Here is a 27,256-nt window from a genome sequence, read left to right as displayed (position 1 = left end):
GAACCACGAACTTGCGCGACTCTATGGTGAGCCAAGTATCCGGAAAGTAGCTCAAGCTGGAAGGGTACGGTGGGCGGGGCATGTTGTGAGGATGCCGGACAACAACCCCACCAAGTTGGTTTTCACCTCCAACTCGGCAGGTACAAGACGAAGAGGAGCGCAGCGGTCCCAGTGGCTAGACCAAGTGGAGCAGACCCTGGCGAGTATCGGTCATCTGAGAGGTTGGAGACAAGCAGCAGCTGACCGAGTGACGTGGCGGAATATTGTGGAACAGATTAAATCATGTTAATATGATGTATAATCAGGAAATAATAATAATAATAACCTTACCACTTCCCCAATCCTGCCCATCAGGGCAATAACGAAAAGACAAATCATGACAAGGCACAAATCTCCGATCAATATGGGGAACGTACCATTTGAGCCAGTCGCTACTGATTTTTGAATACGTATCTAATTATTTCACGAATAATCAACGTAGATTCCGAAATGATCTACAGTCGCAAACGAAAACTTCCCAATTTTCAGTACCAAATCTGAGCGTCACCGTCTCGAGTTAACACAATTTAACGAACATCAAGGTAAAGCACACCATCGATGACAGGTCAATAAATGACTCAATGTACCCAACACTCACTTTACTGCCACTGCTGACCGCAGACAGCAAATCAAATTCAATTGAACTCAATTGATAAAATTGGATCAAATCTGCATACCGGGAGTATATTCACATACTCACACACACACACCCACATAATCGAGAAAGGTCTCCGGAATTTGACCTCCCTTTGTCGCGCTGCATCAAGAACAAGAAGCAAAAACACCGATGGCGACAATCAATATATAACGTATATAACGTTAGAATTCCTGAGAACACTAGTTGTTCTCAAGCCATCACTAAATATGAGGGGCACGACCTTTCCATTAGTCGCGACGTCGGAGAAGAACTAGACCCGGCTGAGCAAAAAAAATAAACATACATCAACTTCAATTAGCTTCGGTAATTTTATTCAACAACAGCTTAATTCATTCCAGTTGAAAGCAGAAAAGGTCCTGTGCAACAGTTAACATATTTTGAGTCATAAATGAAATTGCTCATCCTTATAGGTCAATCGTAGTAATCATAGAAATCGTGTCGGATGCGAACGATATTTTTCCTCCTGTCAAAAAATATAAGTGCTAATCGATTGAAGTGTAACTACATAAAATAGTAAAGTTTTAAGTTTGCAACAGTGACAATTTTCAACACCTGCCTACCATTCAAGAATTGCAGAACTTGACAGGTCTACGGTCCTTTGACAAATCCTCCGGCTCGTGCGCTAGAATATATATGCACTAGTGATTCGAATTTCCTCGCGGCATTGAAAGACCGTGTCGCATCGAAGTCCAGAAAAATTGTTCTATTTGAGTTAAGTAAAATCGAATTAAAGATGAAAGTACAGTGTCGGTAAGTGCCTCTAACATATTTAAAACATAGTTCCAAAATATTCAAGGTATTTCTGTAACGAGTTACCTCATTTTACCCGTCAAAGCAAAACCAAAATTTTAGGGACATTGACACTCTTTCAACGCCATCTCAGATCTAAACTGAAATTAACACCTCTTTCGCAGCAACATTCACACACTTTATAGATAGCTGCGCCGGTCTAAATATAGTTGATAAGGGTGTTTTGGCAGTGACCGCCATAAACGTTTAGCATATTTATCTGTGTACCTACTATACCGCGATGAGATATCACCTCCAATATGTACGCAAAACGCGTCGGAGTGTCACGTTCTTATCGTTTTTTTTTTTTCGACGCACGGCGGTAACATCGACCGCGACGACGACAACGGCGGCAGGTTTGGCGACATTACAGTTTGTTTTTTCCTGCCGTAGGCGGTACTTCGGGGCGAAGACCAAAACTTCCGCGGACGCCTGGTTCGGTCCGTCTGGTCGTGATTCATGCAGACCGCTGGCTGTTGGTTCACTTGCCCCGGTGGATCCGTTACCTGGCTGTTGTTGTATTCTGCTGTCGATTCACGCATAATTTCAGTAAGTCGCGGTTCTTATCACCTTCCTTCCTCGGGGGTGTTTGTTTGTGTTTGATCCGCAGGCTTGACGTCGGTGACGAGCCGCTGTCATCGTTCAATTTTGGATCAAGGCCTGTGTGTCTCCGCCATGTTGGGATTTGAAGTAAGTACGATTTATGTGGTACGTGAGCAACATAAAGGCAAATTTTTTTCCGTTTCGGGTAAGTACGGCTTTGAATCTAGGTTTTAGTATGAATTATTAGTTATTGCTGGTATGGATAATTGTATCATTTAACTACAATACACTCAGGTTTTTTTACGCGTTTTTTGCGCGGTTTTTTACGAGGTTTTTTAACGCGGATTTTCCAATTAACGCGGTTTTTGCAAAAATATTTTATTTCCTTTTAAATGCAAAAGACTTAGACTTTTTTCTGAAAAAAAAATTTCTAAGTCCCTTTAAATGTAAAGAACTTAGAAGAATTTTGGCACTTTTTATTTTGCGCGGCCACTTCCGGTTTAGCGAAATTCGCTATAACTCAATCAATATGGGTATTTTCGGAATGGACTTGAAGAGTAGGTGCCAGAAATTGATTTTTGGCGTCATTTTGAAATCCAAGATGGCGACTTCCGGTTCAGTGATATTCGCTATAGCCCAATCAATATTGGTATTTTTGGAAGTTGAAGTTGTAGTACAAATTATTTTAATTAAACAGTTCAATTTACTTAAATTTAAGCAATATGTTTAATTTGAATAAATTCAAACCCCCAACTCACACCACATACGTCTCTTTCTTCTCTCTCTTCCATTCTCACCGCACTTTCCTGGATGAACACATAAAAATATTTTGCATTTTGCTGGTTTATGATTAGATCTTATATTTGAGGGTGATTTAGATGATTACCCAAATTTTTCATGCGAGAATTTCGGTAAACCGGAAGTCGCCATCTAGAATTTTAAAATGACGGCAAACATCGACGTTTGTCTGCTACTCGTCAAAACCATTCCGAAACTACTCATGTTGATTGAGTTGTAGAGAATCTCGCGAAACCGGAAGCCGCCATTTGGGATTTGAAAATGGCGCCAAAAATCAATTTTCATGGAAAAGCTTGCGGGGAAGGTGCAGATTTATTTATTTCTGGCACCTACTCGTCAAGACCATTCCGAAAATACCCATATTGATTGGGTTACAGCAAATTTCGCTAAACCGGAAGTCGCCATCTTGGATTGCAAAATGGCATCAAAAATCAATTTCTGGCACCTACTCCTCAAGACCATTCCAAAAATATCCATATTGATTTAGTTATAGCGAATTTCGCTAAACCGGAAGTCGCCATCTTTGATTACAAAATGGCGTCAAAAATCAATTTATGGCACCTACTCTTCAAGACCATTCCGAAAATATCCATATTGATTGAGTTATAGTGAATTTCGCTAAACTGGAAGTCGCCATCTTTGATTTAAAAATGACGTCAAAAATCAATTTCTGGCACCTACTCTTCAAGACCATTCCGAAAATATTAATATTGATTGAGTTATAGCGAATTTCGCTAAACCGGAAGTCGCCATCTTTGATTTCAAAATGACGGCAAAAATAAATTTATGGCACCTACTATTCAAGACCATTCCAAAACTATCAATATTGATTGAGTTATAGTGAATTTAGCTAAACTGGAAGTCGCCATCTTTGATTTAAAAATGACGTAAAAAATCAATTTCTGGCACCTACTCTTCAAGACCATTCCGAAAATATCCATATTGATTGAGTTATAGCGAATTTCGCTAAACCGGAAGTCGCCATCTTTGATTTAAAAATGGCGTCAAAGATCAATTTCTGGCACCTACTCTTCAAGACCATTCCGAAAATATCCATATTGATTGAGTTATAGCAAATTTCGCTAAACCGAAAGTCGCCATCTTTGATTTCAAAATGGCGTCAAAAATCAATTTATGGCACCTACTCTTCAAGACCATTCCAAAAATATCAATATTGTCTGGTAGCTTTTGGCTACCTTTTGGTTTTTTCGAAGGTAAGGATTGCTCGTCCCTAAGGTAAGACTAAGAATGTTTTTTTATTAATTCCCAAGGCTTATTTTATATGCGCTGGCATGTTGCGCGACATGTTTGTATATTTTGGTTATTCTGAGTAAAGCCAATTGGAGAGAGACAGAGAGGCTACCTAGAATTGGTCGCTACTCGGGCAGAGGGTGTGTGCCCATAGATAGCACTGGACGTAGGGAAAAACGCTTGTAAAGCGAAAGGTTCTATCAATAAACAATTGAATATATTTTGCTTTAGCTGGGTGTTTCTCGGCGTTCACGACACATGCGAACCATATGGACGGTTTCGCTAAGGCGTGTACCGAGCCGAGGTAGTTAATTTGAATGAGCTAGAGATAGGTGATTAGATGTATTACACCACCCTCCTTTTGGAAGAATAATGTAACTAAGTGAAATTATTCGAAAAAAACTTGTAGCTTTTGCTTCTCTCCAGATAGCTTTTATATTTTGGATGTACATTTGTGGTATGCGGTTTTTTTTTTTTTTTTTTTTTTTTATAATCTGATTATCCTGTTTTTATGAACAATTTTGGATATTTTGGATGTACATTTGTTGTATGTGGTTTTTTTTTTATAATCTGATTATCCTGTTTTTATGAACAATTTGTTTTAAACCTGTGGTATCTTCTTGTATGGTAATATTTGGATGCTGAATTGAAATAACTGTGTACGGGCCTTGGTATACTTTATCTAACTTTCTTCTATTTTCGTTCTGCAACATTACCTTATCTAGAGGTTTTACATCAATTGGGTTACTTATTTTCTCTTGACTTAAGTTTCGTATTTGCTTTGTATTATCTAATATTGCTTTTGTTTTTTGTGCTGCTAAGTGTAGTTTGTATTTTAGTTCTGCGTGGTATTGGTCAAAATTGTATATGGGTTGTGTGTGAGTGTTTTCGGAATACATGAGATTTTGTGGGATGTTTGCCTGTTTACCAAATACTAATTCAAATGGTGTGTATTGGTGGTTTGTGTGAGGTGTCGTGTTATAACAGAACGCATAGTAAGGCAGCCAATCATCCCAGTCCGTTTGGGCGTGATTGATAAACTGTCTTACGTATTCATTCAGACAACGGTGATTCCTCTCTAAACCTCCAATTGTTTCTGGATGGTATGCTGTAGAAAACTGATGGTTGAGATTTAACAATTTATTCATGTGTAAGAATACTTCATTTTTGTACTCTGTTCCCTGATCTGTTCTAATTAATTTGGGTGCGCCATATACAAGGATACAATTATCGACAAGTGCCTTTGCTAGCGTATTTGCTTGTTTATCAGTAATCGCTTGGATTATTACATATTTTGACAGATCGCATTGTATTGTTATGGCATATCGGTTACCACTGTTTGATTTTGAAAATGGACCGATTGTGTCTACTGAGATACTATCTAGTGCTTTAGTAGGTGTAGGAGTATGTATGAGGTTTTCTTTAGTTTTGTAAGTATGTTTATTCTGTTTACATTTTAGGCAATTTTTTACATATTCTCTTATGTGTATTTTCATTTTTGGCCAATAGTATTGGCAACGAAGTTTTTTATATAATCGATATGATCCAACATGACCGCCTATCGGTGTGTCATGGTTGGCTTTGATAATTGCTTTTTGTTTTTCAGGATTTTCTATTATTTGCTGGCGAGTATATAGAATTATTGATACATTCTTCAATATTTGTTGGCCTTTATCTTTAAATTCTTGAATATTCATATCCTTAAGAATCTCACTATTTAGCGCTAGAGCTAAAGTGGTAATTTTTTTATTGTTTGCCAGTAATTCCACATTTTGTAAAATGTGACCTAGGTTTTTTGATAGCTTGCTAGGGACTGTTAACGCTGGAGTCAATTCCCTCTTGTAGCTTTTATCCATGATTTGTATATGGATTTTGTTGTTTTCTTGTGTTAACATTAATTTTGGGAGGTTATATGCCTCTTCATTGTTTAGCGACTCGTAGATTTTGAGTTGATCGGGCTCAGCATCATTCGATATCGCGTCTATATTTGAATTTGTTTGTTTGCGAGTATTTGCTCTAGTTTGCACCACGTATAAATTTAATTGTTTTAATTTTTCAGAGTCGATATTTATTCTAGAAAGAGCATCAGCACCTACATTCATTTTACCTTGTACATATTGTACCGTAAAACTGAATTCCTCTAGGTCTAGTCTCATTCTAGTTAATTTAGATGATGGTTCTTTCATTGAAAAAAGATAGACCAACGGTCGATGATCAGTTTTAACAGTGAATTTTCGTCCGTATAAATATGGTCGGAAATAGTTAATAGCCCAATGTATGGCTGTTAACTCTTGTTCTACAGTAGATTTATTTGCTTCGCCTCTCGTGAAGGTTCTGCTGGCAAATGCTACTGGTAATTCAATATTGTCATATGTTTGTGCTAGGATAGCACCACATGCAATTTTGGAAGCATCTGTTATTAGAACAAATTCTTTGTTAAAATCAGGAAATTGTAAAATTGTTGGGGAAATTAGTTGATTTTTAAGCATATCAAATGCATTTTGGCATTCAATATTCCAAACGAAGGTAGTGTTTTTCCTTAATAATTTGTTCAAAGGGTTTGCTATCTGAGCAAAATTTTTTATAAAACGCCTGTAATAATTACAGAACGCGACGAATCGTCGTACGTCATCTGCATTTTTAGGTATAGGGTAGTTGCAGATCGTATCAAATTTGGATTTATCTGGCTGAATTCCTTTTTCAGAAATGTGGTGACCTAAATAAGTTACGTCAGCTCGAAAAAAATTACATTTGGATGGATTTAATTTTAAATTGTGGTTTCTTAATTTCTGAAAAACTTTTTCCAAGTTTGCAAGATGATGGTTGATTGAACAACCGATGACTATGATGTCGTCAATATAGAGAAATGCGCACTCGGGACCTAGTCCGCTAAGTGCGATTGACATCATGCGTTGAAAGCTATTCGGGCTAATATTGAGTCCGAATGGCAATCGTTTAAATTGAAAATGTCCGCGTTCCTGTAAGGAGAATGCGGTGAATTCTCTAGATTTTTTCTCGATTTCTATTTGGTGGAAACCGGACTGTAGATCTAGAGTAGAGAAATACTTTGCTCTGCCAAGTTGGTCAAGAATGTCGTCAATTCTTGGTAGAGGAAATTTGTCGGCTAGTAATTTTTTATTTAGTTGCCGAAAATCTACAACTAGTCTCCATTTCTTTTCTGTGCTAGTTGTTTTCTTTGGAACAAGCATAATGGGTGAATTATAATTAGAAACAGATGGTTCTATCACATCATTTTTGATTAAGTCGTCCACTTGACGGCACATTTCTTCACGCTGGCTATGCGCGTTTCTATAATTTTTTATATATACTGGTGATTTGTCACTCAGGTGTATTTTTTGTTTATAGAAATTGTTTGCAGATAGTGTGTCGTCCTTTAGGTGGAAGATATCGTTATACTTATTGCATAATTTAATAAGGCTATCTTTTGCAGATGCCGAAAATTTTTTTAAATTGAGCTCCTCTTGGAGAGCATCATTTCGTTTAATATTCCGAGAATCAGTTTCGCTGATCGTCGCCAATTGAAAATTGGTTAAATGTTCATATTGTGGTAACAAATGTTTGATTAAAACGGGTTCGTTATTGGTATTTACAATCTTTATATAAGGAGATTCTTTATTTACAATTGCGTTGCTGCTAAATACTCCAGGAGCGATCTCTGAGGCAATTAACACAACGTCTCCTTCTGGATTAAAATTATTAATTATTCTATATGTTTCTGCTCTAGCTGGTAACCAGGTTGAGCCACCTAGATTATTGTGTATAGGTATATCTATATTTATGTTATGTACATGCATTGACAGCAACCATGCATCATAATTTATCGAGCATCGGTATGTTGCCAAAAAATCTCTTCCAATAATACCATCGGTTGGTATAGGAAAATCATCGTTAATTATATGCAGAGTACCCTCAATAGGTGTGTCTTGCATGTAAAAGATGCATTTGGTAATTCCATGGCTCTGCAGTTCACCAGGAATAATCCCTTTTAGTTTGTATTTGCGAGTTGTATCTATGCTTGTACCTGGCAAGATACATTCGCTTTTAATGAGTGATATGTCAGCTCCTGAGTCGACCAGGAAAGTGCACATCTTGCTCGAATTGTTCAATTTGAGCTTTATGAAATTCGAGGCAGCTACGTTTAATGTGTAGACTGCCCGTTTCCTAAAAAAAGATGGTTGGGCGGTGGTTGGATTCGGTCCGCTGTTGGTTGATCAGGTAGGCTGCTTGGTGCTGAGTCAGTGACATATATATATCGTCCCTGACCTTGCTTACTGCGGTAATTGTTATGCTGAGGAGTCGAATTATTTCTTCCTCGTCCTCTGTTATTGTTTTGGTAAAATTGCTGCGTGTCCCCGTTTGTGCTAAATCGGTTAGCTTGTGTATTATTAGGAGTATAGTGCTGCATGTTACCATATGTGTTATATCGGTTAGTTTGTGCATTGGGACGTCGCCTATCAAAATCTCTAACACGTGTATTGCCACGATAATTTCGTGTGTTGTCAACACGATCGTAGTGTTGACGGTGCCGGAAATGCATAATTTGTGCATTTGGTACGCTGTGGCTTTCGTGCTCCGAGTTCTCCAATACTTTTTGTGTGGCTATTTTTATTGAGGAAAAATTTCCTGCTTTAAGTATAGTACGTGTTTCATGGTTTTTTAAACCGTGAATTAGGGCATTAACTCCAGCTTTTGTAGCCATTGAAGCTGCTACATCACCTGGAATTTGCCTTTCTATATAAGTGTTTTGCAGTTGAAGTGTTAATTCTTCTACTTCATCACAAAATTTGTTGAGAGGTCCTCGCTGTTGTGAAAATTTCAATTTAGCGAGAACTTCATCTGGGGTTTTGATTGATGCACAGCGGGCTTTTACATCCGCTGTAAGTGCATCAATTGATACTAAGTTAATGGGTAGGCCAAGTCTTGCCTTACCCGTTAATCTAGTTCTAAGGAATTTTATTGCCATCGGCATATGTTCTGCCGATGTCATTTCTTTTAGTAACTGAGCCGAGTCGATAAATGCCTCCAACTCGTCAGCAGTTCCATCGTACTTTTGTACGATGGCTGTCGCAGTTTTAATATCAAAGTCAGGCATTTTTGGTTTACCTGCCGATAGCCGTCTGCAAAATATGGCTGTTTTAGCTAGAGTTTTTAAAGTAGTTTTCTTTAATATTGTTGTTGTATCCAAGATCTCTAATGATGCTTGGTACTTTGTTTTTAAATTTAGAAACTTATCGCATTCGATGTTCCACTCTTCGTGCGATATCCGATGTTTTAATTTATTTAATTTGCTTTTGTATTCATTATAGAGATCGGAAATTTCTTCCTTTTTCTCTAGAATACCTTGTAGGGTTCTAGCCCTGCCCTTGCTCTTATTTAAATTTAGCTGTATCCTGCAAAGGTGCGAGTCTATTTCTCGTAACCTTTGCATGAATACGCAAAAACAAATGCGTATGTTAACTTGTCTATCTGTTAGTCTGTGTTATCTCTAATTTATGTGCATTCTAAATTTGGTCTATACTTGCAAGCGATTTCCTTGCCTTCTTAAATGCTTGGCGCTTGACGTATCTTGTGTACGTTTGATAAATTGTGAATATCAGTTGTATGGAACAAATGGTCAGTAATAACCAGTACTTCGTATCTTGGTTATCTTGCCAATTTGCGTGCTGTTCCAAGCTATTAATTATATTTATTTGCGGATCTCCGCTTACTGTCGGGGATTTACTTGTTCTAGACCCCATTTTTTTTTTTGAAATTTAATGTATTAGTATCTAATAATTAAAATTTAACATACAGTATATAATAATTTAATATCCATAGATTCGGTGAACAGGTTGTGGTGAAACATTTTTGGGAGGAATTTGTTTTTGCAATCCCGACTATATCTCATGTCTTAAGAGCAATTTGGAAAATGGAAGGATCAAAATACATTATTTGGATTGTAATGTATCTTTAATAGATCTGCTTTGTAGTGTATCAATTTTGATAGACTATCTGATTTTGGTATAAATTACACTGAATAAGAACAAAAGCTAAAATAGAATCCTGACTTTATTTTCGTCGGATTATTGTACTATTCCTCAACAGAACAACATAGTGTAAATGTATTGTCAAATCAAAATAATTTTAACTAAAATCTTCCAAAATATGATTGTTTTCAAGATGACTTAAGTTTTGTTTAAAGGAAAAAAAAATCGTTAAGGTATTTCCTTTTTCTAAGTTATTCGTTTTTTTTTTAAAATGCGCATAAAATTTTCTGTCACTTTTCTGTTGACGTCAGGGCGATATTCTGAACCGTTTGAAAACTACACGAAATAAAAATATACAAATTATTCATTTTTGTTTGGTTTTTGACGTAAGTTCAACAATGCTGTTAAAATGAATCTTGATTTGCATCTTCTCCGGTGACATCTGTATTTCATGCATTGGAAAGAAAACAGCGTTTTCTGTTCATCGAACTCTTACCTCCGGATTCTGCTGCTGTTGCTAGTATCACCGTTACTCTCCGACAGTCATGCACCCAAACCGTCCGAGTAGGGAGAGGTACTGCTACGTGTCGAATTAATTTGTAACAACTCGTGGGCCTGTGGCGGGTGTGTAGGCATGTAGGCTGGTTCGGTCTGCCTGTGCGTTGCCCGGTTCTCGATCCGCCACCGGCGCAGCTGGTTTCAGTGACGACGGGGCCATCATCGGCGGCGGTGGTGGTGGCATAGTTACCAAACTGTTGCCGTACAGCTGCTCAGCGTTGCCATTATTTATTTTGGGAAATCCGCAAATGTGATATCCCCGGCTGACGTCAAAATCCGCAAAAATCCGCAAGTAATAAAATCCCCATTTTTTATTTTTTTCCACCATTAAGGGCTTTTCGAGCTTTTTTACAATTTATTATCATTATGTATGAATCACTTTTATTTTTCAATTTTCAAATGTTTGACTGGAAACTCCACACTCGCCGCCGAATTTGGGAGAAAATCCTCTTTCTCAGTGAACTAAAGAAGATGCGGAAATTTGACCGGACGCATATTTAGTTCTGCGCACCTTGTTCCAGAAATTTTCAAAAAGGAACATTTTAAAAAAACAAGAATTGGAAATATAAAAATTGCAAATTAAAAGATCGAAAAATCCTAATTAAAATCCAATAAATTCCAAAAATAAAAAAAATAAAACAATTAAAATTCAAAAATAAAAGCATCGAAAATTAAAAAAAAAACTTGAACTAAAAAAAATACCAAAATGCACAAAAATTTAAGGATGTGTCAATCAAATTCAAAAGGCGGGCATAGCGTAGATGACAAATCGTTTACCTCGTTCGCAGCTCACTTGGGTTCAATTATCAATCTCGCACATAGAGTTAGAGAGATTTCTAAAGAGATTTTTGTATCCTGAAAATGGAGGCAAATTACCCAAAGGCTAAAACGTCTATAATCGAAGTAAAAACAATCTAACTCAGGAACTTATAACCGTCGTTACAAGTCACGATGATTTTTATGTGCATTATTGTATTTTTTAAAACTGTTGTGTTTCTTAATGTTACTGTTAGTAGGGTTAGTATTAGTTAGTAAATAAATAAATAAATATGAATTTTAAATAGTAGGGACAAATACACATCACAGCAATTGTAAATAACAACATCGGGCTGTAATGGGTTGAACAGTGAGCTAACAGTTGCTCACTGAGAGATAATACACCGCTGAATGAGGTGGTGATAGGTTACACCTGGGATGGAAATGGTAATGGTGGGTGGCAGTAGTAAGGAAAGGGGACCATGCAAAATCCGCCATTGGTCATTAGTACCGCGACATTCGTGTGCGTCGGAAGTGAGTGAAAAGAATTATAAGTAGTGAGATAATATTTAGCGGACATCTTGGAGATCCCAACCGTGCTGTTCATTCAGGACCTTTTTTATACCCGAATAAAACACTCACTCGAACACGTTTCGGCCTAGGCAGAGGAATCTGCTGACGTTTAACTGCCAAGGAATTAGCGTACAGGTGCCGCAGAGCCCTGTGAACCCTCGGGTATTGTGCCCTAAACGTAAAGGAGGGCCCTTCTCGGTGAATCCAATACGGTATCGTCCGTGGCCCATTGATCGAGCCAAAGAAGGAAGACGCCGTAAAGTTCCATTCCCGCCACGCCACCCATCCGCCGTTACAATCGACTGGAGCCTTTGCGACCCCCGCAAATCGGGACGCCATAGCTGTACCACCAGCACCAACAGCAAACCCAACGAACTGCGAGCATCGCCCGAATCACCAGCGAGCGCTCGCCATCAGCGAACACCACGAGCAGCCCAGCATCGGTACGTACCGCAGCAGAAAGCGAACTTGAAACCTACAATAGCCCAATAAACCACACCACACACCAACACTTTGTTTGCTCATTTTTATTTAAATAAATTTCACTTTTCCACATCCTAGAAATACAATAGTTTTGTGCACAACCTTGTTTCGCGAAGCCCCTTCGATTACCCAGTAGCAAGCCGACCTGGAGATCACAGTATCCACGGTCTCTTGATCTGTGAGCTTGTTCGGGAGTATCTGTCTCAGAAGAGATATTAAACTCACGAATTTTAAAATCAAAATGCTTCAAAACTTCAAGCTTAATTATTTAAAATTTTAGAAATTAAATGCTTTAAAAATCTAAAAACTATGAAATTAAAAAATAAGTTATTTGAAATTTCAAAAAGAAAATCATTTCAAAATTCAAAAGTTTAAAAGTTTAAAGGTATAAAAAATTGATTTAAAAAAAAATATTAAATTCTGAGGATTCAAAAATTTTCAAGGTTAAAAGTTTGGAACCCAAAAATTTAAAAAATTGAAGATATAAAAACCTAATAAATAATTAAGATATTAAAAGTTTTTGGATGTTTAATTGTAGATTTAATTTGATATTAAAAAAATTTTTATTTAAAAAATTTAAATGCATGAAAATTTAAAAATATGATGGTTAAAAAATTTGAAAATTCAAAAATAAATATATTTCATAATTCAAGAAGTTAAACATTTAAAAATGCATAGATCCTAAAATTTGAAGATTTGTTAATTTAACATTTTATTATGAAAAATTATATCAGAATTTGAGAAATATAAAATTTAAAAACATAAAATTTAAAGGATTATACATTAAAAACTTTAAAATTCAATGATTTTGGAGTTCCTTCTCAAAATTTAAAAATCGGAAATATAAAAATTTAAGAATCCAAGACTTTTGAAATTTAATAAATTGAAAATCAAAAAGGAAAATATTCAGAAATTCAAAACAAAAAAATTAAACATTCATAAATTTTGACTTTGAAATCTTTAAAGTTTTAAAACTTTAGCGTTTTTAAATTTGAACGCTTAAAAATTTAATAAAGCGAGCAAAGCGGGAACGAAGAAACAATCTCAGTTTATAGTATTTTTGTCGAACTTCAACACTTATATTTTTATTGAGTTCTCAATGGTTGCTGAAACTCTGAAACCATTTCGCTGAAATTCAGCAACCGAAATTTACTTTGCCGTTTCGAAATCAATTGTTTACTTTATAAAAATAATATAATGTAGGTATTGTGATTAAACATACAATTTAAAATTCAAAAATTAAGGCCAACCATTTGATTCATTCATGAAAAATCCGCAAAAAATCCGCAAATTCAGAAAATCCGCAGAAAAATCCGCCACTCTATTTTAAATTGCGGAAATTCCGCAGGATTGCGGAAAAATCCGCTACTATGGCAACGCTGCAGCTGCTTCACTTCCTCATGGTGTTATGCGGGTGTCTCCGTTTCCTTGGTTCTACGTGGCACTAGTTCTCTGTGTGGCACTAATTCTTCTTCGGTGTGGATGATTTCACACGTTTGTTTCATTGCCAAAAGCAAACTTGCATGCTTATCGATCACCAATCAGTAGTCTGAATTTGTTGCCACTGTCAAACACTTGAATGTCCTTATCCAGGTATAACCAGTTATTTCAAAACGTCACTTGTTCGGAATCGAACTTTTCTCGATTCATAGTTCAAAAAGAATGACATCAACAAACCGATCACGTTCAGGATCAACTTTAACTTCTCGTAAACATCCTTATAACGAACTTTTATCACTCCTGTTCAAAATTGATACATTCACATTTCCAAGTATATTATTCAGTTAGAGGCTATTTTTCTGTGGCACCCTTGCTCGATTTCATGCAACTGAGTTTTTCGTTTGTTGGTTTGCACCGTTTTCACTTTTTCTTTTTCACGGTCGCCATCTGGTAGCTTTTGGCTACCTTTTGGTTTTTTCGAAGGTAAGGATTGCTCGTCCCTAAGGTAAGACTAAGAATGTTTTTTTATTAATTCCCAAGGCTTATTTTATATGCGCTGGCATGTTGCGCGACATGTTTGTATATTTTGGTTATTCTGAGTAAAGCCAATTGGAGAGAGACAGAGAGGCTACCTAGAATTGGTCGCTACTCGGGCAGAGGGTGTGTGCCCATAGATAGCACTGGACGTAGGGAAAAACGCTTGTAAAGCGAAAGGTTCTATCAATAAACAATTGAATATATTTTGCTTTAGCTGGGTGTTTCTCGGCGTTCACGACACATGCGAACCATATGGACGGTTTCGCTAAGGCGTGTACCGAGCCGAGGTAGTTAATTTGAATGAGCTAGAGATAGGTGATTAGATGTATTACAATTGATTGAGTTATAGTGAATTTCGCTAAACCGGAAGTCGCCATCTTTGATTTCAAAATGACGTCAAAAATCAATTTCTGGCACCTACTCCTCAAGACCATTCCGAAAATACCCATATTGATTGGGTTATAGCGAATTTCGCTAAACCGGAAGTCGCCATCTTTGATTTCAAAATTACGTCAAAAATCAAATTCTGGCACCTACTCTTCAAGACCATTCCGAAAATACCCATGGTTTATGATTCTGTCCCAGCCGGTGCGAAGCGAACGACAAATAAAGTTGCTTTTATATTGTGTTCCTTGTCTGAAGAGCAAAAGAAACTTCTACTATACTATGCCCTAGTAATCTGTCGAGATGAGTGAGTCGCAGAAGCAAGAAGTGGTGCACCGGCCAAATACTGTGATTAGTGGTGATTCGCATAAGACCGAGTATTTGTGATGAGGAACATTTTCTGAAGGTTAAAATCAGAGGCTATACTTACGATAGCCACCTTTATTGAGTTCTACCACCTCAGGTATACTGCGCTCATAGCGTTCAACAAATTTGGTCAGGCGAAATAATTGATTTTGAATGATTCAATGCCATTTAATTTTAATGGTTGTGTGTGACAATGCTGTAATTAAGATCTTCATATAAATGAACGGTAAGAGAATCAATGTTCGGTTACAAGATCGGATACCGCTCACTCGCAGATACATATCAGATATGGGAGAAATGCAGTAGAAAACATAATGTACAATTACACATAGTATTCTTTGCACATATCAAAGGCAAACTAGTACGTTCCAGTTCTGTGAAAAAAACGATTTCTTTACCACTGAACACAAAAAATTACCAAATAGGTGGCACATGTTCAGGTAATATTCACAACGGCAAAAGCTGCGTCAATATCTCAAAATCTACAGCCAGCACAATCGTTGAGGAAATTCACAATCATTAAGGCAACAAGGCAGCATGTTTGCGAACATAAAGGCAGCAACCACGATTATGACACGGAAGTGTTCAATAGCGAGACAGATATGAACGACCCCCTATACGCAGTTGGTGAGGAAAAAATATTTCCCTGCTTCGTAAACAAGAGCTTGCGTGAGACCTGTTGGACAACCAGTAAAACTTATAATTTTTTGTTGTTGTTGGAAATAGATATAACTAGATAACAGAACCACTGTTTCGATTGGCTAAAGCATTGAACCGAGCTCACTAAACGAATTATTTAAAAAATAGTAGAAGAAGTTTAATGGACGACTGAGTACTAAATCTCTCCAAAAGTGAACGCATCGTCGTAAGTGATTGTCCCGTTTAACAAAACTCAGATGTAATACTCGATACTGGCAACTCTATTTTAAATTTAAATAACAGGTTTTTGAATTGTACCCAATTTGAATTACTGTATTAGGTCTGTGCACTCTGTACTCTTAGTATAAATACTAGACATCACATTCAAGCGTACAAGGCAAAAAAAATATTTCAATTTAGCTGAGGCGACAGTTTTTGCGTTAGCGTCATTTTTAACACATCATCATTTTTATTGGCACTTAATTTCACTTTCATGCGAGGAATTCGTTCCGGTCATGCGAATTCGCAACACTGTTGCGACTAAAATGTTGTGACTGGTTGAATCATTTGGTCCAATAATTTCGATTTTATTTCTTCAGTATATAGCAGTCTCACGATCTGTTTTTATTCGTTTTGGACTAAAATGAGAGATGATCAGAAATCACGGAGGAGGAAAAAAGAATCAGCTAATCTAAGTAGCCTCAAAAGCACCTCTTCTATCTTTTCTATGCACTCAGAGCGAGTGCTTTCGGAATTTCGCTCTGATCCTCTCAATTCGGTTTGAATGAAACGGCATTTTAGAAAACACATTACGTCTTTGTTATCCGCACAACATTCAACGTGAGGTGGAACAACGTTGATTGAAATTGTAAATTTTGGTAAAACAAACCTGTAATCAAAAAGTATTACAGCTGTCTTCAAGAAGTCATGCATCTCTTCCAATCTTGATGATGATTGTAAAGAAAACTTGAGCTAATTAAAAACGAATCAATTACTGAGCAGATTGTTTGAATTGACTTAGAAAGTGTAACTGCAAGCATCTTCGCATCAAGAAAACTGGCGCTGACAAAAAATTTTGCAAAAGATTCACAGAAATCGGATAAATTACAATAATTTAAAAACATAGAAATCTGAAAGAAAGTCTCTTCGGCACAGGAGAAGCAAGTGCGATGTGTTTTCTTTGATTTGTCGGAAGCAAGTGTGATGCTAAAATTATTTAGCTCACCCATATTTATAGTTTCGAGTAATTCTAGTTGTGTCATCAATGTTACATTCAGTGCTTCGAAATTTCAAAATCAGTTAACTATGTCTGCTTATCGAAACTGACATTCAGATTCAACGCCTCGGTCATTCAGCTTTCCAACTGACTAAAATTTCATGCAGAATCGAATGTTTGAGTGCAGAGGAAATATAGATTCCTTCGCCAACCAAAGCATTCATTTGTTATTATGAATACTTAAATAGATAAATAATTAGTTGTTCTCACTTGTCTGAAAATAGTCTTTAATGTATCATCATTTAAATTGAAAATTATTATAAATTTGAGTTGAATAGGAGTTGAACCGTTTCTGCGCATCTACAAATCGCCTACATAATCAGAAGATTTGGAGCGAATTTCGACATTCTCTTGTATTTATATTTAAATAATTGAGTCTTATTGCACTATACTAAAAAGAAATGAACCAAAGTGGCATGCGCGGAACTAATGACGAAGTCGAAGATGTCGTTATAATTCTTGAAGCGACGGACTATTTCTAATATCGGTTGTTGGCAGCCTAGATAGTGTCAATAGGTTCATCACCCACAAACCGCAGACTGCATATATTTACCCAACACACACAAGCAGAAAAATAAATTAATTTATCCCAACGCAACTCACAAACAACACACACACATCGCACCATGCAGTGTTGAACGCAATCAAAAAAAATATTGCAAATCAAAAACATGCAAGCCCCGCACGGTCCACCTGTGTACGAATCAATGTCATCACTGCCGAAATCCCATAGTACAGGTGGACGCTATGTATGTTCGGTAGTGGCGGAATCACCTCACACACAGTTGAATCGTGTAAACTTGCACCTGTTTCCCTGCTGTGTGCAGTCTTTCGTGCACTCCCCGCCGTGTGAACCGAAACCCATGCAGTGTACACGAACGATTGTACCGTCCGGACGATATAGCCATGATATTGCCCGTTTAATACCCGAGCGACGAATGATTAAAACGAACACGCGGAAGTTCTATTTGTAAACTACCCCTATTTGACGGCAATTTTTTTCCCACGCAGATTGTTTACGAACTCGAAAATTCTCAATATGCTTGCTTTTACACTACCAGTCAAATGTTTAAGTTCACTTGTTTTTTTTAGTTTTACATAACTGAGTGGGTTTCTCAGTACACTTTGTCAAGCACGTACGTCTTGACTGTATCCTGTTGCTACACGCTACTGGCTAGTGTGTAGGAGGGGGTTTGACGCCTTTGGGTGACGCGTAGATCACAAACAATCTTGTTATGACATGTTGTATTCTTTCGATGCGTCGAGTACATAATACGTGTAACATGTTAGTGCTGCGAGAGGTCATTCCAAAAATTATATCCCAAATTGTTTTTTTATATTTTTCTTTATTAAAAGGTAAGTAGAAAAATTTTAAATTGAAAATCGTAACTGTCAAAAATATATCTATTAAAATTGACCCAATTCGAAGATTATCATCTCATTATTGAAAAGTAAAAATAACTACATATTTTATGAGTCTACCGTAGCGAAATGGGTCGAAAAATAATTATAAATAATATTACATTATCATTGTAGGGTGAACCTAAACTTTTTGCCAGTAGTGTACCAAAACACGACAAACTACTATATCAGTTCACTCAGTTTCCGATTACTCGCTTTTCTTCTGCTGTATACATGTTGAATAACATCTGGCTGCAGCTTCTTCTGTACGGATACCCACTTTTTTCATGTCTTGCTCAGATTTGACCTAATTAGGATGCTTCCATAGTGCCTGCTTCATAATTTCCCAGTATTTTTCGATTGGCTTTAGTTCCGGTGCGATGAGGGAGGGGGAGGGCTCATATTCTTGGATACGAAAGTGACCCTGTTGGCTTCGTATCACTTCAGGACAACATTCTGTAGGTAGGTCTCCCCGTTTACTGCCCCGGTAATCACAAACGGCGTACTCGGCGTTTGCCACGTGAGCAGATCGCTTGCCAAATCATGTATTCATTGACAAACTTTGAAAGTTTCTGCTTCCTTACTTTCTCCTGAACATCAAACTTGGGTTGGGCGGTGAGGCTTCGTCAGCATCTGTGTGTACCGTTTCCGGGCCCGTGACTTTCCTCCTTTCTTCCTTGCCGTTCGTCGCGATTTGGAGTCTTCTGTACTTTGTCCCTCCCAGTTCTTGGCTCTCTAAACGAAATACTTGGACAGATTCAACGTTTTATTCACATCCCTGACCGAAGCATTAGGATCCCGCTTAACCGCTTTCAATACACGCTTGTGATCATGATGACTAATAGAACATCCATTCTGACCACACTTCTCCTTCTTCGTTCGATGCTCAGAGTTTGGTAGTAACGTTTAATCATACGACTCACCGCTGACTGCATTTTTTAAATTTTCGAAAAATTGTATTATTTGTAAATTTGAAATGGCAAATTGATACTAATTTCAAGACTAAAATATTAGGATATATAAAAATTAAGAAAATCGTGAAAAAGAGTGGATTATACAATAAAATTTCACGATAGTGCAAATAGAATCATGAACATTCTTATATTTTCGGCGCTTTTAGTCGATTAGTGTATTTCCAAATTAAGAATTTGAATGAAAAAACTACACCCGCATTAATTCTACTAAAAATTTCAGTGTAACGCCATACATTTTTGCGTGAACTAGTTTTGTGAAAATACTTTCATGTATACGAAGATTGTTACCGGTCCATTTTACGAAATTATGAACGATGAATGAAATTTTTGGTTCGTTTCAATCGTCATTCGTTCGGCCGACGCAGCGCTTTCAGGTACGGACATGTTCGGTTTCAGAAGCAAAGTGAATTTTATTTCTATTCTAGCTCTGAGAGGGATTATTGATCAAAAGTGCACCAAATATAGATTACGCAGTTCCCTTATGCTCGAAAATGTAGAAGATGCTAACTTCTGCCTTGAAACTGTCCACATAATAACAAATTAATGCTTTGGTTGGTGAATGAATGTATATTTCCTCTGCACTCAAGCATTCGATTCTGCATGAAATTTCAGTCAGCTTGAAAGTGAATGAATGAGGGAGGCGTTGAATCTGAATGGCGGTTTCGGTAAACGCAAGCAGAAATAGGTAACTGATTTTGAAATTTCGTAACACTGACTGATACAAAACGAGCACGCGTGACCCGTGTAAATAACTTTTCCGTATGTGATGAAACGCTTGAATGCTTCTTTTTGGCGGCTCTGCCCGAAATATGCGTGCAAATTTTGCATTTTCCCCGTCGTTTTCGAAGGATTTTCTAAAAATCCGTTTTTGCTTCATTTATAGTAGTCGTAGATTATGCGACATTGAATACCAAATACGTGCACATATTGCCAATCAAATAGTGCAAAAATGTTGAGATTTCGATCACTAGAACGAAAGCTATTCGCATTTAAAAACTGGTAAAATTTCTCTGCAAATATTTTTGAAACGGGACCCCAGTATTGAAACGTTAGAAGTATTCTAGTAAAAAATTATTCCCCGGTATTGCCCGTCCCCGGCCATTAGAAATGACGAAGTGCTGAACAAACTACTCTCCGATGTGACCATTGCCCAAGGTGAAGTGTTGCCTAACATCCAGGTCATTCTGCTGCCCAAGAAAACCGAAAAGAAGAGCTCCGGAACCTAAATTGTAATTTTTCTGACCGAAGCAACTAAAAAACCGCTTTTTTTATTCTCTTTGCGTGAAGAGTTGTTTTGATTTTCTCTAATTAATGTTTGGGGTGCCCCAATTAATATTGCATTACGCCTCGATAGTGGTGCATCGAGAAGACCGACAGGGCTTATGGGCCCTTTTTATGTTTTGTACTTTTTCATACTCTGCACCAGCCCAAACTAACGATCAAGCACTAGTCTATGCACGCTGGCGTAGCTGATCGACGTGGATTGGCTTAAGCTGTGTATCGTGTTTGTAGATAAGGCCTTGACAGTTTATCAAATTGAACTCGCTGTTAGTCAAGTTCCGGTCGTGAGCCAAATTCTAAGCGCTATCGATGTCAATGAAACGAAGATTACCGAAGCTTGTTCTCGGCTAAAATCGTCTTTCAATCCAAAACTCGATGGCTTCCAATCAGTACTTTAGAAAAGGCACATAGACAACTCCACTTCTTTGCAGCTTTAGAGCACCTATTGCCAGTGGCATCTTTCCATCCTGCTGGAAGTGTTCCAGTACATAAAAAGGGTAATGAGCGAGACGTCAATAATTACCGGGAATTACTTCATTGAGTGCTGTCTCGAAGTTGTTCGAGCTGGTGGTTATGGAACATCTTCAGGCTCACTGCAAGCAGTACCTCAGTGAAGATCAACATGGTTTCACGTCTGGGCGTTTGACAGCGACTAACCTGTTTTGCCTAACATCCTACGTAACAGAGAGTATGGAACGTCGCGCTCAAACCGATGTTATCTACAAAGACCTATCTGCCGCTTTTGACAAAGTGAACCATGATATAACAATCGCAAAAAATGGAGAGATTTGGAATTAACGGAAGTCCGTTGCAGTTGTTTCGATCCTACCTTTCAGGTCGAGAAATAGTGGTCGTCATTGGAGATTGTCAGGCACCCACATTTACTTCTACGTCAGGGAAGTCACTTGGGACCGCTGATGTTTCTGCTTTACTTCAACGACGTCCATCTAGTTTTGAAAACTCCACGCCTGTCCTTCGCAGACGATCTCAAGATGTTTCTTCTCGTCCGCTCTACTGAAGATTGTAGATTACTCCAACGACAGTTTGAAAAACCTTTGCTAAGTGGTGTAACACGAACTGTATGTGTATAAATCTAAAGAAGTGCTCGGTTAAATCGAAAAAAAATAAAAAGAAAGACCCGGTTTGTTTTAACTACCGTTTACTGGATACTGAATTTGAACGCGCTAGTCAGGTGAAGGATCTACTAGTGATACTAGATTCGCAACATACGTTTTAACAGCATGTCTCCTATACAGTTAGCAAAGCATCTCGAATGCTGGGATGCATCTTCAGGATAGCTAAAACATTTACAGATATCTATTGTCTCAAATCGCTGTACTGCTCTTTGTCGCGGTTAATCCTGGAATGCTGCTGCGAAGTTTGGAGCACAAACTATAACAACGGTGTTGAGAGAATTGAGTCCGTGCAACGACGCTTTTTACGTTTTACGCTTCGTAGGTTGCCGTCCGTCTGCCAAGTTACGAAAGCCGGTGCCAGCTGATTAGTTTGGAACCTCTGCTTGTTCGAAGGAATACAGCAAGGGCTTTGTTCGTTGCTGATACTTTGCGAGGTCATCTGAACTGCCCAACCAACCTGGAACAAATTAAAATAAATGTCGCACCTCGAACAACACGTAACTACCGCATGTTCCGATTGCCATTTCGCCGCCTAAATTATATCATGCACGGTTCCATTACTGGCCTACAAAGGATTTTCAACCGAGTCGCATCAGCTTTTGATTTTAATTTGTCTCGCCCAACTCTACGTCTACGATTCAACGAACCCGCTAATTTCGGCTGATTCCTTCATTGCTGTTTTTTTTTCACTGTATTGTTATTATTTTTATCAAATTTTGTATCGATTTGGCTGTTAGCAATAATTTTAGAACTAGAATTTAATGGCATTGAAACGAGTTCAAGTAGTTTGATTGCATGTTCTGTGTCATTTTGTTCTACTTCATTAGTCTAAATTTATTTTAAATTAGATTCATACTACCACTCACTAACACAGTCAATTGCATATTCTCGCATATAAAATCTAATCTCCCTCAATTAAAATGTACAAACGTTCGTGGCCTTCGCGATAACATAAACCTGGTCACAAACGCGAACATGCAATTGCAATAATACACACACAAATTAACAAGCGCGGTCTTAACCCATAATTGGTCACTCAGTTACGTCCGAAAGTCTCTATCCTCGGTCCGAGCAGCCTAGCCTCATGCCTTCAGTTGGTTCAATCGAAAAAAAAACGACGGTCAGAGTGACTCTTCCAGCATACAGCACGTTTACATACAAACGCTTAAGCCCTTCAATATCATCATCTACGCACATTGAAGCCCGCGGGCACGCTCGGAAATCTCTTCCTTCGCTCTTAGCATCCTAGGTCCATGCCTTCAGTTACACCAATCAAAAAATAACGCTGATATTCACTAGGAAACATGGCGACATGACCGGGAATTCTAGTGATATTAGGAACGTAACTCTCTTCTAGCATCTGTACCACGGTCTAAAAATTAAGCTGATCCGCGCGCGATCATTCAAGAAGACGCACAAATATGCGAATGGGCACACGGACAAAATCTAATTTTTGCACGCAAAGTTACATACACGCTAGCGTAAGCGACAAATACGTTAACATACGAACGCTCGCATCCTTCGCAATCATCCACGCATATTGCGTCCGCGACCTCTTTTCCGTATGTGATGAAACGCGTGAATGCTTCTTTTTGGCGGCTCTGCCCGAAATATGCGTGCAAATTTCGCATTTTCCCCGTCGTTTTCGAAGAATTTTCTAAAAATCCGTTTTTGCTTCATTTATAGTAGTCGTAAATTATGCGAGACGCGAGGAATTTTCACTCCCGTCAAATTTTGCCTTTCTCGCATATTTTTCTTCAAAATCGATCAAAATTTTGAATGTCGGTTCTGTTTCCGGTTTTTGTTTTAGCGAGTACTCCGACATTAAAAGTGAAGTGAATTTTGATAAACAGCACAATGGATTTCTTCATTGTAAGCTTTACTACATTTGTGCTCGAAGAAATTCAGACGCAGCCATCGATAATTGAAATCGCTGTGCTTCGTTGTATCTGGACGGGTGTCTAAACCAGTGGTGTAGCTTTGGGCGACTAGGGTTTGCTATTGTGGAGCTAAGGCAGACTAAAAATTGAGCTTCTGGAGCTCCGTTCGTGCACAGACAGATTGTCGTGGATATCATCTGGTGAGAGATTTCCAATTATTCTTAGTGAAAATGATGCTCTTATGTAATTTCATGTAATCTTCGTAAAGTCTATAATGGGATCGTGTTCTGTAGTAGTCTTATGAGTTTTTGAAGTGGCGTAAGAAGGAAGAATGTGAAACTGATGGATTTCATTTTGGTTGTTTCCTTGTTCCAGCATGGCGCAGTATTTCATAACATACAGGGTGTTTGGTTCATGGTTGGGACCTGTTAGAGGGATGATTCTCTGTCATGTTTGGAGAGAGGGATCGTTCTACACATACCTTCAGATCTCGACCGTTACTGAGTTGTTGAATTTTTGTTTTAAAAACTTAAGTGTCATAAAATAGCTCTAACTCAGAGAATATACTTTGTATTTCGGGTCTTTTAGATCCATTGGATGGGTGAGAGGATTTTCCATCGAAAAATGTCCTCAAATGTTTCAGCCAATGAGGTTAAGTAACCTTTTCACAGTAATTTATTTAAAATTTAACAATTTTGATCGATTTTTTGTTCATTTCGCGAAAATCTGAATAGTTAATAGTTAACATCACCATTTTAATAATTCAAATTTTTAATCTTGAAGAGTTGCATAGTTTGTTCTTTGGCATGATACACTTGTCTTTTCTTGATTTCATGTGTTTGGGATATTGAACTTGGATATTTTTATCTCACATTCATTTATACTAGCTCTTATTGAAATGGTATGGCACTTGTTGTACCTTTTCTTATTTTTATTCGAAAGCCAGGAAAATTTTGTATAAATTCTAAATTTTGGCGAACGAGTGTTATAAACGTGTGGATGCGACTTTTAGTACATTCCGGCGTTACGAAAATTTTCTTATTTTTTTTCACAAAATGTGGAGGAAATGCATTCCGGAACGTTCCGGAAGGTTTCTGTTTTCATGATCCTGTATTGTCTATTAGGACGTAGAAGTCCTATATGGATTTTTGTCGAAGGTGAGTTGTCTGTTGGTTTGTATTTTTATGCGTTTTTTTTTGTTTATATTACTACTAATTAACCAGATTCGCCAATTTTCTCTATTGTTTCAGAGAGCGAGTAAGGGCGCTATAACCCTGGCTCATTAGCCAGGGCAGGGCTTAATGCTTCTGTCCCATCCCAGGAGCCTAGGACCAAAGGAGTGACATTAACCCTCTTAGCATAGTCACTCCCAACGATTTATCAAACCCCCATCAAATTGAAACGGTTGTGTTCGGTTGTCCACGTTTCTTCCTTATTCAAGGTTCAAAATAATACGTTGATTAAATTATTCATTGAACGAATAATTTGATTGCCGTATAATTTTGAATCATCTTTATTTTGTACGCTGCACAGTTGGCCTGGCCGCTTTAATGCTTGTGTTATATTCAATATGTGCCACAAACATTAATAATGACAAGAAAAATTGTGGACGAACGTCCGCAATTTTCCAGGATCCCTACATGTATTGGCTGTGTATGTGTAGACTAGACTAGACTAGACTAGATTTATAGTAGTCGTAAATTATGCGACATTGAATACCAAACGCAAAGTTACGCATCCTTCGCAATCATCCACGCACATTGCGTCCGCGACCTCGCAAACATGAAAACACCTCGGTGACCAAGTGAACTGATCAGCACTTATAACTTTACAAACGCGGTCCCAAGAGTGAACCTACAAACGTCCATGTTTGCGCGATCATAAATCGGTCACGTCCGGCATTTCCTACTCGGCCCTTACGGCCTTTCAGTTGGACCAATAAAAATGACGCTCATCCACTAGACAACACGGCGATCATGGCGACACGACCGGGAACTCTAATGATATGGAAGAATTCTAGTATCTGAGCCATGCAATGAAAAATAAGTTTCAGATTCACGGTCCGCGCGCGACCATCCAAGAACACACGCGATTATGCGAACATGGTTATAAAATTGAATTTAAACATGCGAAGTTACACACACGCTAGCACGCGCGACATACAAACGCTCACGCGATCGAACACGTTAACGCACAAATGCTCGAGCCCCTCGCGACGATACACGCGAGTGAGAAGTCCTTATATCCGCACATATCTGAACCGTACAATGAATGTCACATTCAGAATCACAACCCGCTGCAATTGGCCTTAAGCAGTGACTTTCGAGATTAAATGTGTTCAACAAACGCGAAGTTGCTCTGCGAAATTCTAAATTAACTCGGGAAGGCTTCTACAGGGCTATTCAGCAATCTAGCGGGACCGAAAAGCGAACGTTGCAACTAAAAGGCGGGCCTGGATGACCAAGATCTGATCAAATTCAACGGATGCCTCCCTGCGGACGAAAATACCTACGTCAAATTAAAAGTTTTATGGTGCCAGAGATTGCAGGGATGTTTCCAAGCATAAAAAATATAAATTTGTTTCTGCGGACAGGTTTTCCGGTAGGCTGATGATTTGGCAGACAATCTGCAGATGTGGCCGGAAGACTCCAATTTTCACCACAGCAAATAATATTAGCGAACATTAATACATAAACGAATGTCTGAAAAACGTGTAATGCCGTTCTTTAGGTTCCACAGTGGCCCTGTCAAGTTTAATTTCTGTACTAACGGGCAGGGTTACCATATTCACAGATTTTTCTGTAATGTCACAGATCTTTTTTCATAATTTTTGATCACAGATTCTTTTTCACAGATGACAGATTTTTGGCATTTTGATGAAAATTTCACAGATTTTTGGAATTACTGTGATTTTTCACAGATTTTTTAGAAATTTATCACAGATTTCCACAGATTTTTTTCCATTTTTAGCCATCACAAATGGTAAAAAGATTTTTTTGACCGAAACACAGAATGTGGCATTCCTGCTAACGGGACGTCATTCGTTACCAACCGTTCTCGTGTAAACACAAGTGGTGTTTTTTTGGACTTAACATCTATGTTTGTGGTCAAGTCGGCTGTCACGTACTGATGAATTTCGATACAATTTTTCATAATACTTAACCTGTCGCGTATGCGACCATTTCCCAGCTGACTTAAACCCCAGATCATTCATTCGAATTGATTCTTCAGTGACTCACGTAGCTACCGCACTCGGTATCAATTATTTCCCGTCCACTCTATATCGGTGGGGTTCTGATGTGGGATATGTGTATTTAAACACGCATCTTTCCTTGGGTCGCTGCCCGTTTGCTCTTAGAACGCGCGCACGTGACCGAGCCCACGTTGACCCGCATTATTCGCTTGTTTATCCTCGATTCCAATAACTGGTACAATGCCTATGACGAAACCGGACCGGTCGACGTGTGCGGTGTTGGTTATTTCGAAAAGCGCTCAGATTTATTGCCG

General features: G+C 38.1%; 1 protein-coding gene across 1 annotated transcript in view; it reads left to right on the top strand.

The window, feature by feature from the left end:
* Nucleotides 1-1,107: 1,107 nt before the first annotated feature.
* The window catches only part of LOC131690922 (insulin-like receptor), a 426,227-nt gene continuing 400,078 nt past the window's right edge, over nt 1,108-27,256 (top strand). Inside the window, exon 1 of the mRNA XM_058977002.1 lies at nt 1,108-1,447. The gene's annotated coding sequence lies outside the window, so the exon portion shown is untranslated. The remainder of the gene's footprint in view (nt 1,448-27,256) is intronic.

This window comes from Topomyia yanbarensis, chromosome 3, assembly GCF_030247195.1.
Source record: "Topomyia yanbarensis strain Yona2022 chromosome 3, ASM3024719v1, whole genome shotgun sequence".
Classification (NCBI taxonomy): Eukaryota; Metazoa; Arthropoda; class Insecta; order Diptera; family Culicidae; genus Topomyia; species Topomyia yanbarensis.
Note: the sequence above shows the minus strand (reverse complement) of the source record. Positions and strands in the feature narration are given on the sequence as shown.